Source organism: Oryctolagus cuniculus, chromosome 1 (genome assembly GCF_051225735.1).
Source record: "Oryctolagus cuniculus isolate XC-2025 breed Fujian yellow rabbit chromosome 1, ASM5122573v1, whole genome shotgun sequence".
NCBI lineage: Eukaryota > Metazoa > Chordata > Mammalia > Lagomorpha > Leporidae > Oryctolagus > Oryctolagus cuniculus.
The window spans coordinates 160,010,266-160,028,655 of NC_142867.1; the positions used below are offsets into that span (position 1 = coordinate 160,010,266).

General features: G+C 45.8%; 1 pseudogene; it reads right to left on the minus strand.

Annotated features, from left to right (window-relative positions):
- Nucleotides 1-12,169: 12,169 nt before the first annotated feature.
- LOC127493920 (huntingtin-interacting protein K pseudogene) lies at nt 12,170-17,234 on the minus strand (annotated as a pseudogene).
- Nucleotides 17,235-18,390: the final 1,156 nt, after the last annotated feature.

Genomic DNA, 18,390 nt, shown 5'->3' on the forward strand with positions numbered 1-18,390 from the left:
CTTCCAGCTGTTCTGTGCTGTCAAAGGGGCGTATTTCACCATGGGGGGAGGAACCTCTTGGACCTGTGTTGGGTGATGGCTCTTTGATGATGAGCACAAAGGGAACATTACATCTCTTCCGACCCCTGCTGGGTGTGCACAGACCTCAGAGCAAGTGGCTGGGCTGGAGACCACTTGCAGCCACTGTGTTCTGTTGGAGAGGATCTCACAATGTGGGATCACTCACTAACTGCTCCGAACTGCCGGGGTGCACTAGGACCTGGTGAGAGAACGTTAGAGGCGCGTAGGGCACTTAGGAGATAGCATAGAAGCTGAGGTTAGGACAACAGATGACAACATGCCAAGAGAAGACTAGCACTTATGTAGATACATACTAGCTCTTGTTTATTAAGCACCTGTTGGACGGTAGACATGGTGCCCAGGAGCTAGGTTCGCCTCATTGAACCCTTAGCATTACATGTTTCAGACAAGGAACTTGCCAACAGATACCGAATCAGTGGCACAGGCAGTATGCAAGGCTGGATCTAAATCCAGCCCCTGCCTTTCTGCTCCTCAGTCAGCACAGCAGGGATTTGCTGGAGTGTAGTACTCATTTGACCCCTTGTATGGAGCACCTCCTAGTGCCAGGTGCTGTTGTCGCTGTTGATAACCAAGAGAAAAGATAGCTTCCCCAGGTAGAAGGAGTTTGCATGTTGGCAGAGGGCAATAGATCAATTATCCATGCAACCTCAGACATTGGTGAGTATGAGGAAGACAGTGAAGCAGGTCACCCTGACTGATTTGGGGGTGAGAAGAGGCTACTGTAGTAGAATGAAGAGTGGGGAAAAGTCTCCCTCAAGAAACTGCAGCATTTAAGCTAGGACCTGCATGGCAAGGCGGAGCCAGCCCTGCAGAGCCATGGCGGGCAGGGAGTTTGGGAGGAGGGTGATCATGCAGGATTCTGCAGGACCTGCAGAGGGCTGGGTGACTGGGACACAAACAGGATGAGAAGGGAAGAGGAGCCGGGTGGCTGGACCACAAGGGCCATATATTCCAAGTTGGCCGTGGTGTTTGATTTGTATTCTGGACTAGGGGAATCTGGGGAGATTGAACCGTAAAGACTGCTGTGTTCCGTGTATATTTCAGCAAGCTCTTTCTGGGTATCTGGGTGGAAAGTAGATTTTAGAGGGACAAGAATGGAAGCTGGGAGATAAACAAGGAGACTATTGTGTTCGTCCAGGCACGAGATGACGGTCATCCCCACCACCAGTGGAAGTGGCAAGATGAGAATAGTTCCAAGAGAAGATACCAGAGGCAGAACCATCTGGACTGGGTGATGTCGGAGGGTGAGGGGCAGGGATAAAATTGTCCGGAAGTGACTGCCAGGTTTGCAGTCGGAGCGAAAGGCAGATGTTAATGCTGTGTCAGGAGATGAAGGACGGGCAGCTAGAGCAGGTTGGCAGGGTCTTGGGTTTATCTCGACATTTGAAGACTGAAGCACCCGTGAGACATCACTTGAAGATAGCTAGAGAGTGATGTGGTATTTAGACTTTAGAGCTCCAAAAGGAAACTTTCCCTGGAGATTTGGAAGTCATGGCCAGGAATGATAGTAATTGAAGCCAGAAAAGTGGATAGAATCACCCAGGGGTAGAATGCAGAGAAGCCATTAGAGCTTAGAACCTACGAGGACTGGCGGAGAGGGAGGCAGAAACGAAGTGCAGGGCACAGATAAAAGCTGGAATGGCAGGGAGGGCACAGTCAGACCAACGCTAACGCAAATCTGTCCCATTTACGAACCTGAGGTCACTGTGGACTTACTAGAGCCATCTCATTGGAAAGGTAGACGCCTGGTTGGGTAGGGTGAAGAGTGATCAATCAGGAGATGAAAAATCATGAATAGGAAGCACAGTCAATGCATGCAGAGCATGCAGGAAGCAAAACCAGACTCGATCAATACACAGCAAGACAGGAAACCAAAAGGAGGCACAAGAAAAACCAAAGCAAAATAAGGAAAACAGAATCCAGACGGCTCTTAAACCTCCTTATTAAAAGTTAGGTGCTCGGGGCCGGCACTGTGGTGTAGCAGGTAAAGCCTCAGCCTGCAGTGCTGGCGTCTCATATGGGTACCGGTTCAAGACCCGGCTGCTCCACTTCCGATCCAGCTCTCTGCTATGGCCTGGGAAAGCAGTAGAAGATGGCCCAAGTCCCTGGGCCCCTGCACCCACATGTGAAGACCCAGAGGAAGCTCCTGGCTTCAGATCAGCATAGCTCCAGCTGCTGCGGCTAATTGGGGAGTGAAATAGCAGATGGAAGACCTCTCTCTCTCTCTCTGCCTCTGCTTCTCTCTGTTTGTGTAACTCTGACTTTCAAATAAATCTTTAAAAAAAAAAAAAAGTTAGGTTCTTGAAGCTGGCACTGTGGCGTAGAAGGTTAAGTCTCTGCTTGCAATGCCAGCATCTATTTGGGCACTGGTTCGAATCTTAGCTGCTCCACTTCTGATTGAGTTCCCTGCTAATGTGTTGGGAAAGCAGCAGAGGATGGCCCAAGACTTTGGGCCCCTGCACCCACATGAGGGACCTGGAAGAAGCTCCTGGCTCCTGGCTTCAGATCCGTCCAGGTCTGGCTGTTGCAGCCATTTGGGGAGTAAACCAGCAGATGGAAGATTTCTCTGTCTCTCTCTCCCCTTTTCTCCTTTTTTTCTCTCTCTCTCCTTCTATGTATATCTGCCTTTCAAATAAATAGTCCTTTAAAAAAAAAAAAGTTAGGTTCTCAGTTTGGATCAAAAGCAAAATTCCAGGTCTGGCCTTGTGGCATCACGGGTAAAGCCACCACCTGAGACACCAGAGTCTCATATGCACACCGGACAGATTCCTGGGCGCTCTGCTTCCCATCCAGATCCCTGCTACTGTGGCTGGGAACACAGCAGGAGATGGCCCCAGTGCTTGGGCCCCTGCACCCGTGTGGGAGACAAGGAAGAAGCCCCTGGCTCCTGGCTTCAGTCTGCTGCAGCCCAGGCCATTGCAGCCATCTGGAGAGTGAACCAGCAGGTGGAAGATTTCTTTCTCTTTGTCTCTCCCTCTTTCTCTAACTCTGCCTTTCAAATAAAATAAATCTTTAAAAAAATGTAAAATTGTGTGTTTTGTGTGTGCATGTTTGCCTTTTCCTGGAACCTCATCTGAAATGAAAGGCAGAAGCCAAACAGATCAGTAAAGATAAAGCAAACCTATCAGACATTTCTCGGGAGTAGTTGTTAATATCAGAAAAACACAGAAATTAAGACAAAGATAACTGGATCAAAGAGGACATCATTTAATAGCAGCGGAATCTATATGAAGATAGAGCAGAGCCCAGTACCATTCCTTGGAAATATATAAAGAAAACTGAAACCAAAACAAAAAGCAAAAAAGCAGCCAGCTGGATAATGTAATGAAAATCTTAAAAAAGAGAAAGGCTTTCATACATATTCTTTTTAAAATATCCATAGAATCTGTGCAAACATAGAACAGGGGCCAGCACTGTGGCGTAGAGGGTAAAGCCGCCAGCGTGCGATGCTGGCATCCCATGTGGGCGCTGGTTCAGGCCCTGGCTGCTCCACTCTTTTTGTTTGTTTATTTATTTATTTATTTATTTTTTTAAAAAGACTTATCTATTTGAGAGTGAAGGAGAGGCAGAGAGGGAAAGAGAGAGAGACAGAAGTTCTCCACCCGGTGGTTCACTCCTCAAATGGCACAACGGAGCTGTGTCGATCCGAAGCCAGGAGCCTGGAGCTTCTTCCAGGTCTCCCACAGAGGAGCAGGGGCCCAAGGAGTTGGGCCATCTTCTACTGCTTTCCAAGGCCATAGCAGAGAGCCAATTGGAAGTGGAGCAGCTGGGACTTGAACCGGAGTCTATATGGGATGCCAGCACAGCAGGCGGCGGCTTTATCCACTACACCACAGCGACGGCGCCTACTTCACTTCTGATCCAGCTCCCTGGTAGTGGCCTGGGAAAGCAGTGGAGGATGGCCAAAGTGCTTGGGCCCCTGAACCTATGTGGGAGATCTGGATAAAGCTTCTGGCTCCTGGCTTCAGATCAGCCGGGCCCTGGCTGTTGTGGCCCTCTGGACAGTGAACTAGCAGATGGAAGACCTCTGTCTCTCCCTCTCTCTCTCTGCAACTCTGCCTTTCAAATAAATAAATAAGTCTTTTTAAAAAATAGAGTAAGAATATAAACAAATTATATACTACATTCTCATCATAAGGTAACATAGCAAGCAATTAATAGCAAAATAATAACTTTTTTTTTTGACAGGCATAGTGGACAGTGAGAGAGAGAGACAGAGAGAAAGGTCTTCCTTTGCCGATGGTTCACCCTCCAATGGCCACCGCGGCTGGCACGCTGTGGCCGGTGCACCGCGCTGATCCGATGGCAGGAGCCAGGTACTTCTCCTGGTCTCCCATGGGGTACAGGGCCCAAGCACTTGGGCCATTCTCCACTGCACTCCCTGGCCATGGCGAGAGCTGGCCTGGAAGAGGGGCAACCGGGACAGAATCCGGCGCCCCGACCGGGACTAGAACCCGGTGTGCCGGCGCCGCAAGGTGGAGGATTAGCCTAGTGAGTCACGGCGCCGGCTTTCAAAATGATAACTTTTAAAATCTAGAAATAGTAGAAATTAAAACACTATCTTAAATCTTAGCTCAAAGAGAAAATAATCTGAGTTTAAGTCAATAAAAGTAGAGAAATTGCATATATCCCAACTCCACCCTAAAGTTGCTCCAATTCAGAGCCTCATGTACTTTGTTATCATCTGTGAAAAAATAAGAGGAAACCAAGCAATCAATTCAAGAAACTAGAAACCAAACTCTATCTAGGAAAAGCATAAGGAAATAATGAAATGCAATTGACCTAGAAAACCAAGAAGTAGATCTTTGAAAAGATGGATAAAATAGACACACTGATAAAAACAGAGCTAAACAAAGAAAAGAGAACATCTAAATACACACTATTATGAATAGAAAGAAGATAAAACTACAGACGTGCTGAGTAATAACTCTGGACATGGTGATAAAATGCTTCCTGCAGAATAATAATTTTGATGGGTGCTATAGGTGAACTGATGAAAAAGCTCTTTTTTTAAAGTTTGCAAATGTCAGAGAACATAACATAGATAATTTCATAGACAAAACGTTTCAAGCCTGAAGAACTAATATTTCCTTTAACTTAAGGGGGGAGGGTGGAGGCCACAGAAAATGATGGAAAACATCTTGACTCACCACGGGAAGCTAATTTAACTCTGCCAAGAATAGAAAGTCAAGCATATTTCATAAAGAAAAAGTAAGAAGGGGGACATTGCCCTACCTGTAATTATAGTCTATTTTCAAGATATAAGAACGTACAAGAATTTAATATATTTTATAAGAATGACATCATAAATCAGTAGGGAAAGCATGAATTACTCTATAAATTTTGTTGAGTCAAAAAGATTAACCTAGGAAAGATTCAAATTTTATAGCATATAGCAAAACGAATGCTGTATACACTAAAGGTGTGAGTAAAATGATAAAAGTAGTTAAAAATATAAATGAAGATTCATAAATCGTGATCTGAGGAAGAATTCAAATGGACAAAACCAAAGGTAGGAACTGTTAATAAATAATAATTGTCACTCTAAGAAGTGTGAAACTATCAAATGAAAAATTAGTCTGAACAAAATTTAGAATAATGGATATGGGAAATGCACATCAAGAGGATTAATATAGTTAATATATAACCTATGTCAATATGAAGAAATGGATGTATATTTAGAAAAATCTCCAAGTGACTAAATGGACACTTTATAAAAATAAAACTAGTCAGTAAACACTTTATAAAAAGCTCATCATCGAGGCTGGCACTGTGGCAGAGTGGGGAAAGCTGCCACCTACAACGCTGATTTCCCATACAGGTGTCTGTTCTGCTCCACGTCTGATGCAGCTCCCTGTTGATGACCTGGGGAAAGTAGCAGGTGGTGGCTCAAGTGTTTCCTCCCCTGCATCCATGTGGGAGACCTGGATGAAGCTCCAGGCTTCTGGCTCTGACCTGGCCTACCCGGGCCATTGCAGCCACCTGGGGAACAAAATAGCGGAAAGAAGATCTCTCTCTCTCCCTCCCTCCCTCTCTCTTAACTCTTTCAAAATAAATAAAGTTTTAAAAAAATGAAAAATGCTCATCATGGTTTCAAAGAAATGCAAAACAAGACACAGTATTTGTGTAAGTAATTGTCAAATTTTTTTTAAAAAATCATTTGGTCAAAGATTTTGGGGAGATGGGTACATTGCTATTGGGAATACACACTGGTACAACTTTTCCTGAAGACAATTGGACCATAAGAATTTTTAAAATCGTAAAAATATTCATATCCTTAATAAGGCAACTGCATGTCCAATGAGTTATTGTGAATGCAAAGATTTAGCTGCAAAATTGCACACAGCATTAGTTTTTAAAATATTGAAAATTTGGGGTAGACACTTAGCCTAGTGATTATTATATGCATTGAGATGCCTGCATCCCATTTTTAGTTCCTGAATTTGACACCTGGCTCCAGGTCCTGACTCCAACTTCTCGCTAACGCTGACTCTGAGACGCAGTGGTGATGGCTCGAACAACTGGGTTCCTGCCACACATGTGGGAGACCTGCTTGAATTCCTGGTTCCGAACTTCAGTCCTGGCTCCCAGACAGGGGTGTTACTGCAGACATTTGGGAATCAAGCAATCTCTCTCTCTCTTCCCCTTGAATTTTTAAAAATTAAGAAAAATTAAAGTAAAAATTTCAGGGGCCAGTGCTGTGGTGTAGCAGGTAAAGCTGCTGCCTGCAGTGCCAGCATCCCATATGGGTGCCTGTTCGAGTCCCGGCTGCTCCACTTCCAATGCAGTAGATGATGGCCCAAATGCTTGGGCCCCTGCACCCATGTGGGAGACCTGAAAGAAGCTCCTGGCTCCTGGCTTCAGATCGGCACAGTTCTGGCATTTGCAACCATTTGGTGAGTGAATGGAAGACGTAGCAGATAAAAGACCTCTGTCTGTCTCTGCCTGTAACTCTGCCTTTCAAATAAATAATAAATCTTTTAAAAAAATAAAAATTTATAAACCATCTCAATGTTCAACTCCAATGGTTTAAATAATGCTAAAATATCATGCACTCAATAAAAATATTGTAGAATATCTTTTCACCAAGGAAATTCTGTAGAACATTCACTTTCTGAATGTTACAGTAGAGGAAGTTACCACGATTAAGAACAGTTGGGAAATCCCAGCAAGGTGAAGGATTTCTCTATTGGTTCTCTGCAGTGTTTTCTATGATCTGAAATGCACTTTTTATATTTGAGGGACTGGCACAGCATGTGGAATTGCACAGACTTTGTTGACTGCAGTTACTTTGCCTTTTTTTAATTTTTATTTTTAGGGACATTCAAAAATCAGACTTTGGTAAATGACAGAATATAAATACCTGATACATTCATATAAAAAGTGGCACGTACAACATAGTCCCACTATAAAATGTGTACATGTGCTTAGAAGAAAGCTAGAAGGATTTCAAGGATGTTACACAAGAATGTTAGCCATCATTATCCTGATGCATAAGAGTTTAAATAATTTTTAAGATTTATATTTCTGGGGCTGGCGCTGTGGCGCAGTGGGTTAAAGCCCTGGCCTGAAGCACTGGCATCCCATATGGACACCGGTTCTAGTTCCGGCCGCTCCAATTCCGATCCAGCCCTCTGCTATGGCCTGGGATAGCAGTAGAAGATGGCCCAAGTCCTTGGGCCCCTGCACCCTCGTGGGACACCGGGAAGAAGTTCCTGGCTTTGGATCGGTGCAGCTCCAGCCGTTGCGGCCATCTGAGGAGTGGACCAGCGGATGGAAGACCTCTCCCTCTATCGCTAACACTCTCTGTAACTTTGTCTTTCAAATAAATAAAATAAATCTTTTTAAAAAATTTATATTCCGGGCCGGCGCCGTGGCTCACCGGGTTCTAGTCCCGGTCGGGGCGCCGGATTCTGTCCCGGTTGCCCCTCTTCCAGGCCAGCTCTCTGCTATGGCCAGGGAGTGCAGTGGAGGATGGCCCAGGTGCTTGGGCCCTGCACCCCATGGGAGACCAGGAAAAGCACCTGGATCCTGGCTCCTGCCATCGGATCAGCGCGGTGCGCCGGCTGCAGCGGCGGCCATTGGAGGGTGAACCAACAGCATAGGAAGACCTTTCTCTCTGTCTCTCTCTCTCACTGTCCACTCTGCCTGTCAAAAATAATAATAATAAAAAAAAATTTATATTCCTTATCTATATTGTGCTAAAGCAAATCTAGCCTACATTTGTAAAAGGGGAAGAGAAAAAAGGAAATATCTATCTAAATGCCATTTCTAAGAACAGGAGCATGAAGCCCCCAACTTTGACAAGACGACTAACTTGCTGCATGGTCCCGCCTTAATCGAATTTGGTTTGACGTGCCTGTCCCACCGCAGGCACGCCAGCCAGCGAGCCGTGCCCTGAGGTCTGTTCAGGGTGCTTCTGGGTGGCCCCTGTGGTGCTGCCCCAACCCAGCAGCAAGTTATTGAGCATCTTCCCATCAGTGCTCACAGCAGCCGGAGCTTCAGGTCAGCACTGAGTTGAGTGCAGCTATCCCTCCTCTGTCTTCACCATAAGCCAGCTCTCAGTTCTTGGAGGTGAAGAGATCACACTTAGGATTTACTGAAAAGATCAGCCCGTGTTCAAATCCTAGCAGGAGTACCAGGTCAAGGCAAGCTGTTTAATTTCTCTGATGTCAATTTCCCCGTCTATGAAAAGTGAGGGCGTCATAGCCCAGAGCATTGTTGTGTGGAGCGCGTGAGATCTGCATACCTCAGCTCAGCACCTGGTACAGTGCGAGCTTTTCCCAACAAATGCTTGTTCTTCGCGTTGCTCACTCCCAGAGTGAATATGCCCCTTCTTCATTGAAAACAAGAGTCACAGCCCCCTTTCTCCCTCTTGAGGTTCCTACTTCAGCCTGTTTATGGAAGTGAGCTGGAGGAGTAGGGGCTGGGTGTCAGCAGACTAGGACCCTGAGGGGAGCCTGGCCGCAGTCTGTTCTCAGGCCAGGCAAGCTAAGAAAGATCTGTCCCTTCTTAAGGGGCTGCGGGAATAAAATAAAAGAGCTCTGCAAGGTGACTTCTAGAAGTTCACAGAAAAGCAGAATGAAGCTTATTATGGTGCAAAAAATTTTGAAATCCATGCGCAGTCTTTTGTAATACCCCTGAAATTTCTTGAAGAACCCTTGTATTCCAAACATTTAAAGATTATATAAAAGTTAAATTGCTGTGTTCCTAAAGAAAGTTTTTTTTTTCCTCAAAGAAACCTTTTATTTAAGGAAAATAAACTTCATGCATTTCATAAATACAACTTTAGGAACATAGTGATTCTTCCCACTGTACCCACCCTCCCACCCCTCTTACTCCTCCCTATCCCAGCCTTATTTTTCACTAACATCTATTTTCAATTAACTTTATACACAGAGGATTAACTCTATACTAAGTAAAGAGTTCAACAATTTGCATGAAAAAAAAAACTATTCCTCAATAGTCAAGACAAGGGCTGTTCAGAGTCATTGCATCAATAAGCTAATTTCACTTCTTTTTTTAATATAAGCATTATTTTGTTTTGAGAAACTTTAAAGAAAAACCCAAGAATGATACATCTTTTGCGAGCACTTAGACATAACTATAACTTATGAGACATAAGAATATCCTCCATTTAATACACTAAAATGAAGTAAATATTTGAGAACAAGTTTTACTGTTAACTCACAACTCTTTGAGCACTTAAGTTCTGCATGATGAGTAAGTACACAGTGACTCCTGTTGTTAATTTAACAATGAACACTCTTATGTATTATGTCAGTGATCATCCGAGGCTCTTGATATGAGCTGCTACGGATGCCTATTGAATCCACAAACTCCGTCAATATTTAGACAAGGCCATAAGCAAAGTGGAAGTTCTCTCCTCCCCTTCAGAGAAAAGTACATCCTGTGAGGGCACTGCTTTCCACTGGAGTCTCACCCACAGAGGTCCTTCATATAGGACATTTTTGCCACGGTGTCTTGGCTTTCCATGCCTGAAATGCTCTCACAGGCTTTTCAGTCAGGCTAGAATGCCTTAAGGGTTTATTCTGAGTTCAGAGTGTTACTTAAAATGACTGTAATTCTATGAGTCTAAGGAAAGTTTTATTGCAATTTAGCTACTTTTTGTATATGGCCATTGAACAGTTGTGACATAGACTGTTGGGCATGTAAAACCTGAACTATTTACTACCTGGTCTTTCACAGAAAAACAAAAAAAGCACTGGCAAAGCCTTCTGTAGGCTATCTATTTCTTCTTTAGTACTTTTTAGACCAGCACTAAGGAAAACCACTGCTCAATGAATTGCCATTTTTAATTAAGCAGGATAAGTATCTTTTGAATTTTACCATTTTAAAAAAATCTTCATTTCTATCTTATTTCTTCAACCTCAATGAAGTCTATGATTGGTGTGGGTTCACAAGCTGGGCACATTCAAGGCTATGTGTTTCTTTCTAGACTCTGCTTGTTGGTTAGCAGCCAACAGGTTAGTGGTCAAAGTTAGCTTTTAAATTGACTTTATAGTTAAAATGACTGCTTGGATGCCTGCACCCCACATCACAGTTCCTGGGACTAGGTCCCAGATCCACTCCTGATTCTAGCTCACTCTAATGTGCACCCTGAGAGGCAGCAGGTGACAGCTCAGATAGTTGGATCTCTGCCACTCACATGCAGGATCCGGACTGTGTTCCTGACTCCTGGATCTGGCCTGTATCCAGCCTTGGCTATTTCAAGTGTTTGGAGAACTCACTGTGTCTGTCTCTATCTCTACCACTTTTTCTCGCTCTACCTCTTGAAAAATACACACACACACACATATATTTAAAGATTAGCTTTGGGGGCTAGTGTTGTGGCACAATGGGTTAAGCCACTGCCTATGATGCTGGCATCCCTGTGGGTGCCAGTTTAAGTCCTGGCTGCTCCACTTTGAATCCAGCTCCTTGCTAACATGCCTGGGAGCAACAGAAGATCGCCGAAGTGCTAAGGCCCCTGCCACCCATGAGGAAGACAGAGATGGAGTTGCAGGCTCCTGGCTTCAGCCTGGACCAGCCCTGGCCTGTGTGGCCATTTAGGGGGTGAACCAGCAGACAGAAGAGCTCTCACTTGTGTTCTGTCTCTCTCTCTCCGCCTTTCAAACAAATACATCATTTTTTTAAAAAAGATTATCTTTTAAAGTTAAGCTTTTAGGTTGTCTATCTCCATTTTAATTATCATTTCAGATGTTTTTATTGCAAGTTCTAATTTATATTTAATCAGTAGTGCCATAGGACCCTTTCTGAATCATTAATTTCCCTCGTTATTTAATGATTTATAAACAAACATCTGAGAGATGTTACTTTGAAGGGACCCTGTGGTCTTCCTGCTGTGTGAGGAATCCCGTGAATATGACCACTTCACCTCTCATTGCTCCGTAGGCCTGTAGGATGATCAGATACTAATGGCAAGGATTCTATTTAATTCTTCAAAAAGCCAATCCCGGGGACAAGGTCAGTGGAGTTCCTTGGGCAGAGCCTCTGTATGAAGATTTTTTTTCTTCCTTCCTTCTCTGCTAATGCGTAATTTGGTGGAGACTCTGAGCAACCTGGCCAGCTTTGGTTGTAAAGATGAGGTTTTCTCTTAGCTTAAAAAATAGGTGAGGGTCTGGCTATGTGGCACAGTGGGTTAAGCCATAGCCTGCAGTGCTGGCATCCCATATGGGAGCTGGTTCAAGTCCTGCCTCCTCCACTTCTGGTCCAGCTCTCTGAAATGTGCCTGGGAAAGCAGAAGATGGCCCAAGTCCTTGGACCCCTGCACCCACTTGGAAGACCCAGAAGAAGCTCCTGGCTCCTGGCTTTGGCCTGGCAGAGTCCTGGCCATTCCAGCCATTTTGAGAGTGAACCAGTGCGTAGAAGATCTCTGTCTCTCCTTCTCTTTCTGTAACTCTACCTTTCAAATAAATAAATATTTTTAAAAAAAGAATAAGTGAGCAAATCCAGCACACCAACCATTTGATGTACATTATATGTCTAAGCAAAAGTCTTTTTTAAAAGACCAAAAACTTTTTTCTGCAATAAATTAAGCCAGTAAGAATTGGTAAGGAAGCACTTCTCAGTTGGTTAGGGCAATAAGAGCCTCTACACAATGAGCCCATGTGTTCCCACAAGCTCAGTTCTGCTGCTGCTCAAGAGATCTCCCTCTCGGTCAGCGCTTTTCTTTAGCTTTCTGCTCCCAGGACCGTCTCTCTCCAATGACTGATGTGGCCGTCTCCAAACTGCAACTCTGCGTCTCCTTCTCTGCCACATAGTCGGTGACCTGTTCCAGGTCCGCCGCTCCACGGTCATGTTTCCGTGGCTTCTCAGGAGGTCACTCCCGGCCACTGGTCTCAGTCTCCAACTCCCAGAAGTCTTTATTAAATGCAACTTAACACTAAATAAGCAATACACTCCAGAACAGGCCACATGCACTGAGGTACAAATGCTAGCTCCCTAATGATGTTTGCATGATGAGAATCATGGCCAAACCAAGCTTATTCTAGGAGAGACCCTTAACGTGGTTCTCAGACAACCTCTGGCAGAAAAACCATGATAGGCATTCCAGGGGCCCCTATAGGAAAGGAAGAAACATACATGACAGAACCCTCAAGGAGCCCCGAGGGAGGGGAGGGAGACAGGAGGAATGCATACAGTGCAATCTGCAGACGCTGTTGCATCTGCCCCATACACCTGATGGAGCACTCTGCAAACTCCTGTGTAACAGGGTACTCTGATATAAGTCCCCTGATTGGTTAATGTAGAATACCAAATTAGCATAGACCTCAACCAATCAGATGAACATCCTCCTTTAAAAACGCATAAAAATCCAAGCCAGTCTTTTTTTTTTTTTTTAAGATTTATTTATTTTGAAAGTCCAAGTTATTAAGAGAGTAAGGGAGACACAGAGAGAGGGAAAAAGAGTTCTTCCATTTCCCCAGATGGCTGCAATGGTCAGCACTGGGCCAGGCTGAAGCCAGGAGCCAGGAGCTTCTTCTGGATATCCCCCATGGGTGACAGGGGCCCGGGCACTTGGGCCATCTTCCGCTGCTTTTCCCAGGCCATTATCAGGGAGCTGGATTGGAAATGGAGCAGCCAGGACTCGAACCAGAGACCATATGGGATGCTAACATCTCAGGTAGTGGCTTTACCAGCTTCACCACACACTGGCCCTGCCAGACGGTCTTAAGCAGCAGCAGCTCAGGGTAGGCAGCCGCTTGCAGGGCAGCTGGAGCTGTCACAGAGCTTTCTTTGCTTCTTTCAATAAACAAGCGTCACTTCACTCACTCCTTCCTTGTCTATGTGCCTCATTCTTTGTGGTCATGAGACAAAGAACCCTGCAGGGAAAAGGAGCTGTAACCCAAAGACTGCGATGCTCCCTGATGAACACGGCAGAGAGGAGAAGCTGTGGGCCGACGGCAGAGGAGAGGCTGCAACCGGAAGAGCTCTAACACAGGAGCTTCGCCATTTCTCAACAACCCGGTGACAAGAACAATCTGCCTCATCGCTCTCCTCCTGCCGCTACTTCTGCAACAACCACACCTCCGGAGACTCAAGCACACAGGTTTTCTTCCGAAGCCAGCTCCAAGCAACTGTATTTACCCAGGGTTAGACCAAGCTTTCGGCTAGTGCTAGGCAAAGCCCGAGGGTCTTGTCCTTGTGCGTCTGTTAGCTGCGAACCGTCTCCTGATGCTGCAGCACTCAGCACCCTCCTAAAGCCCCAGAACCCCCACCCTCCTAATTCACCGTCAGCCCGGTTGGTTTTGGAGCTCGTCTCTGAAGCAGACTCCCCACAGAGGAAGTGCTAAGCAGTTTCTAGCTCCTTCAACCTTTTTTGGTTACTAGGAAGCTCTTAGTCATTTCATCGTGCTGTGTTGTTGCTGTCCAAGATTCCAGCTCCCTTCCCCAGTTTAAGGGCGCCGTGGACATGCACATGTTAAGTGCCTCCTTTCTCCATCTTCCTGAGTTGAGATCAGCAGTGATGTAAAATCTATTGTTCTTAAGCCCCTCTGGGAATGGCTAAAAATATGTTTTCTTCTACAGAAATCAAAGTAACTTTTAAAAAGCCTAGAAATGCCTTCTGTATTTCTGTGTTAGTCATAGGTAATCAACTGTGGGGATCCTAAAAATAAAAATATTGTCTATCACCACCCACTGAAATACCAGTTGGGCCTCAAGGAATTTACCCTTAACAAATCAACAGCTACCTGAGTCTCAGTAATGTTTATTTTTATTATAGAAGTGTATGATCTTTTGTATTTGTTTCTCTTCAGAATTCTATGAAGGAATGTTTCAACATTTAAATAAGTATTGTTCAAGAGTTCTCCAATTTAAATGCCTGAGATTTCTTATGTACCCTGTCTTTTTAAAGATTTATTTATTTATTTGAAAGGCAGAGTTACAGAGAGGCAGAGCAGAGAGAAAGAGTTCTTCCATTGGTGTTTGCTCCCCAAAAAGCTGCAATGGCCAGAGCTGGACTGATCTGAAAGCCTGGAGCCGGGAGCTTCTTGTGGCTCCCCAGTGTGGGTGTAGGAGCCCAAGGACTTGGGCCATCCCCCACTGATTTCCCAAGTGCACTAGCAGGGAGCTGGATCAGAAATGGAGCAGCCGAGACTTCAACTGGCACCTGTATGGGATGCTGGTACTGTAGGCGGCAGCTTTATCCACCGTACTTCAGCGCCAGCCCCAGGAGTCTGGAATTCTATCTGGGTGTCCCACCTGGGTGACAGGGGCCTAAGTACTTGGACCATCTGCTGTTGCTTTCCCAGGACCATTAGCAGGGAGCTGGATTGGAAGTCAAGGTCAGCAAGAATTCAATTCAAGCTCGTGCTCCCATACAGGCTGCTGCTGTCACAGGCAGATGCTTAAACTGCTACAGCACATCGCCATGAGGAGAGAAGCACTGTTCTCTGCTACATTTGCTAAGTTGGGGTGTGCAAGTCTGCAAGTACAAAGACCTTTATTCCTGGGTCCATGAGGGAAGGCACACACGGGGAAGAGCGGAACCCCTACAGAAGGAGCAGCAGCCAGATGTGGCACCTGACGGAGCATGAGGACATCTGCAGTTCTGGATACTGGGGGCCGAAGCCAGCTTCGCCCCTCAATTTCCCATTTGTGTTTATAAGTGAGTTTTCTTTCTTGTTTAAGCTAGTCTAAGTTAGGTTTTGCAACTTTCGACCAAGAACTCCACCACACAGCTATTGCAAACTTGATGGAAGAATATTTGTCAAAACAACAAGAGGACTGCAGCCGATTTTGAATTTTGGATTTTTTTTTTCAGTCTGTGGTGTGTAATTTATCAGAAGCCAAACTGTTGTTATAAAGTTTTATGGTCCAGTGGTAATTTTGGAATGTTTTTCCAGAGTAAGATGTGGGGTTGGGGACTTAGGAACTGCTTTAATGAATGATGAATTTCTCTTCCCAGACCTTTTTGTTCTTCTTAGTCTATTGGAATCATTCTAAATTATTTACACCTAATATGCTAATTAAACTCTATTTTCATTGTTTAAAGTTTAACCCCTAGTTTCAAGAAAAGTGCCTAAAAGCAAAATGGTAAAAGAAAAGAAAGTCAATGTTTCATAAAATATATTAATTGACATATTAATAATATTCATTCACTGTAGAGAGAGCTTTGCATATTTTAAAATATATTTTTAAGCAATTCCTTGTTCCTTTAAGTTAGTTAAAAAAAGTTGTTTTCCCCAGAGTGCTTTTTTGTCTATCAACACTTCCTATATTTTCTCTTGGTTGTTTCTTTTCTTTTAAAGATTTAGTTGAAAGGCAGAATTACAGAGAGAAGAAACAGAGAGAGATCTTCCATCCATGGATTCACTCCCCAAATGGCTGTAGCCTCTGGGTTGGACAGGCTGAAGCCAAGAGACAAGAGCCTCTTCCAGGTCTCCCACGTGAGTGACAGGGGCCCGAGTACTTGGACCATCTTATGCTGCTTTCCCAGGCCATTAGCAGGCAGCTGGATTAGAAATGGAGCAGCCAGGACACAAACAGATGCCCATAGAGGATGCCAGCACTGCTGGCAGTGGCTTAACATTTAAAATGTTTATTTTCATTTATTTGAAGACCAGGGAGGCTGAGACAGACAGAGATATCCCATTCTCCAGTTCACTCCCCAGATGCCTAAATCAGCCAGTGCCGGGCCAGGCCAAAGCCAGGAGCCAGGAACCCTACTGGTGTCTCCTACATGGGTGGCAGGCACCAGTTCGAGTCCCAGCTGCTCCACTTCCGATCCAGCTCTCTGCTATGGTGTGGAAAAGCAGTAGAGGATGGCCCAAGTGCTTGGGCCCCTGTACCTGCATGGGAGACCCAGAAGAAGCTCCTAGCTCCTGGCTCCAGATCGGCCCAGCTCTGGCCATTGTGGCCATTTAGGGAGTGAACCAGAGGATGGAGGGCTTTTTTTTCTCTCTCTTTTTCTCTTACTTTCTCTCTCTCTCTCTCTCTCATCTGTAACTCTGCCTCTCAAATAAATAAAATCTAAAAAAACCCCTTTTTTTGTCAAAAGCTAAGCCACAAACACAGAGATTAGCCTAGCCCAACACTAGGTCAGAATCAATGTCACTGTCTTTGCCTCCACCCCTTCCCACTGGAAGGTCTCCTGGGGCAGCTGTCACCTGCTCTGACAACAAAGCCTTCTTGGGGAATGTCTCCTGATGGATCTGCCTGAGGCTCTTCTTGGGGAGCTGTCTCTCCCTTGACTGAAGTGTCCGTGCTGGTTTGCTTGGTTTCTTTTCCTCATCACAGATTCCCTGATAGGCAGACAATTCAGCGTGAACATTGCTGCTATTAATGGAAAACCTCTCAGTGCTGGGTCCATGCTTGCAAGCTTTCTACTGGGATGGCTGAGGTCTACAAAGCCGCTCGAGTGCACCGTGAGGATTCCTAAGGACTCCTCTGCAGTTCCCCTCTCTCTTGCTGCTCCTTCCGCTATGCACCTCTGCTCCACTTCCAACAACTGCTCATCAGTCACTGCACAGGCACTGCCCCGGGAGCTCTTCAACATCCTCCTCTTCCTCCCTCAGGTTGAAGTTCACCATCTCAACCAGAGCCATGCTGATCGCCGCGGCCTGGTCGTCTGTGACAGACGCTGTGAGGTCACAGGTGACCCTGTTGGTGTCTTCTTCCAGACGCATTCACACACAGGTGGGCGACATCCTCCAGAGCCCAGGAGCTCATGAATGTTGTCCTCCTCAGGTGCAGCAGCAGCCTGGGCACAGTCTGCTACCCCCCTTCTGATCCATCGCTTGGGGTCTGCAGGGAGAAACAGCCTTTTCCATGTGGGGTCAACAGTCACCAATCCAAGGACATGCAGGAGCATTATCAGCAATTCATAAACAAGCCCAGTCTTGAAAGGAGTGCTTTTCTCCAAACCATGCTTCTCTGTGTTGCCCGCATGGCGGTGCAGGAGGGCCTCCTGGAGGAGGAGCCAGGGCAGCCATGGCGTCTCCTTGCTCTGGCAGTGTCCTGGCAAGGCGTGCTCACTGAGAGGCAGGGCGTGCTCACCACAGGCAAGGCGTGCTCACCGACAGGCAAGGTGTGCTCACTCACAGGCAGGGCGTGCTCACCCTCTAGCCCACACCTGGGCAGTTCTCACGGCACCAGCTCATAAGGGTTTCAGTGTGTAACCTGCAATGCTGACCTAAGCTAGACTCTTACCCCGCCCTTTCAAGCCTGGCACCCGCCCTCGCCCACTCCTGTAGGATGACAGTCCTTCTAGGCTTCCAGGCCCACACGAGGGAGGTTTCGGCCGTACAGAAGACTGGCCCTGGCGTGCAATTTTCTTTCGTGATCGGCTACTGTACAGTTTCCAAATACTCTTCCGCTGCCTTCACACCCACACCTGCGGGCCCACCACTCACTCTGACGTTATGTAATGAATATAGACTCTATCTTTTTTTTTTCAAAGATTTAGTTATTCATTTTGAAAGTCAGAGTTACAGAGAGGGAGGGAAAGACAGAGAGACAAAGTCTTCCATGCACTGGTTTGCTCCCCAGATGGCTGCAACAGCCAAAGCTGGGCCAGGCTGAAGGCAGGAGCCAGGAGCTTCGTCCAGTCTCCCATGTGGGCGGCAGGGGCCGAACACTTGAGCCATCTTCTGCTGCTTTTTCTTCCTAGGTCATTATCAGGGAGCTGGATTGGAAGTGGAGCAGCTGGGATTCAAACCGATGCCCATATGGGATGCCACTGTTGCAGGTGGTGTCCTTACCCACTATGCCACAATGCTGGTCCCTGAATGTAGATTCTTGAATCATTTAAACCATCCACAGTTAGCAGTAAATTCACCATAT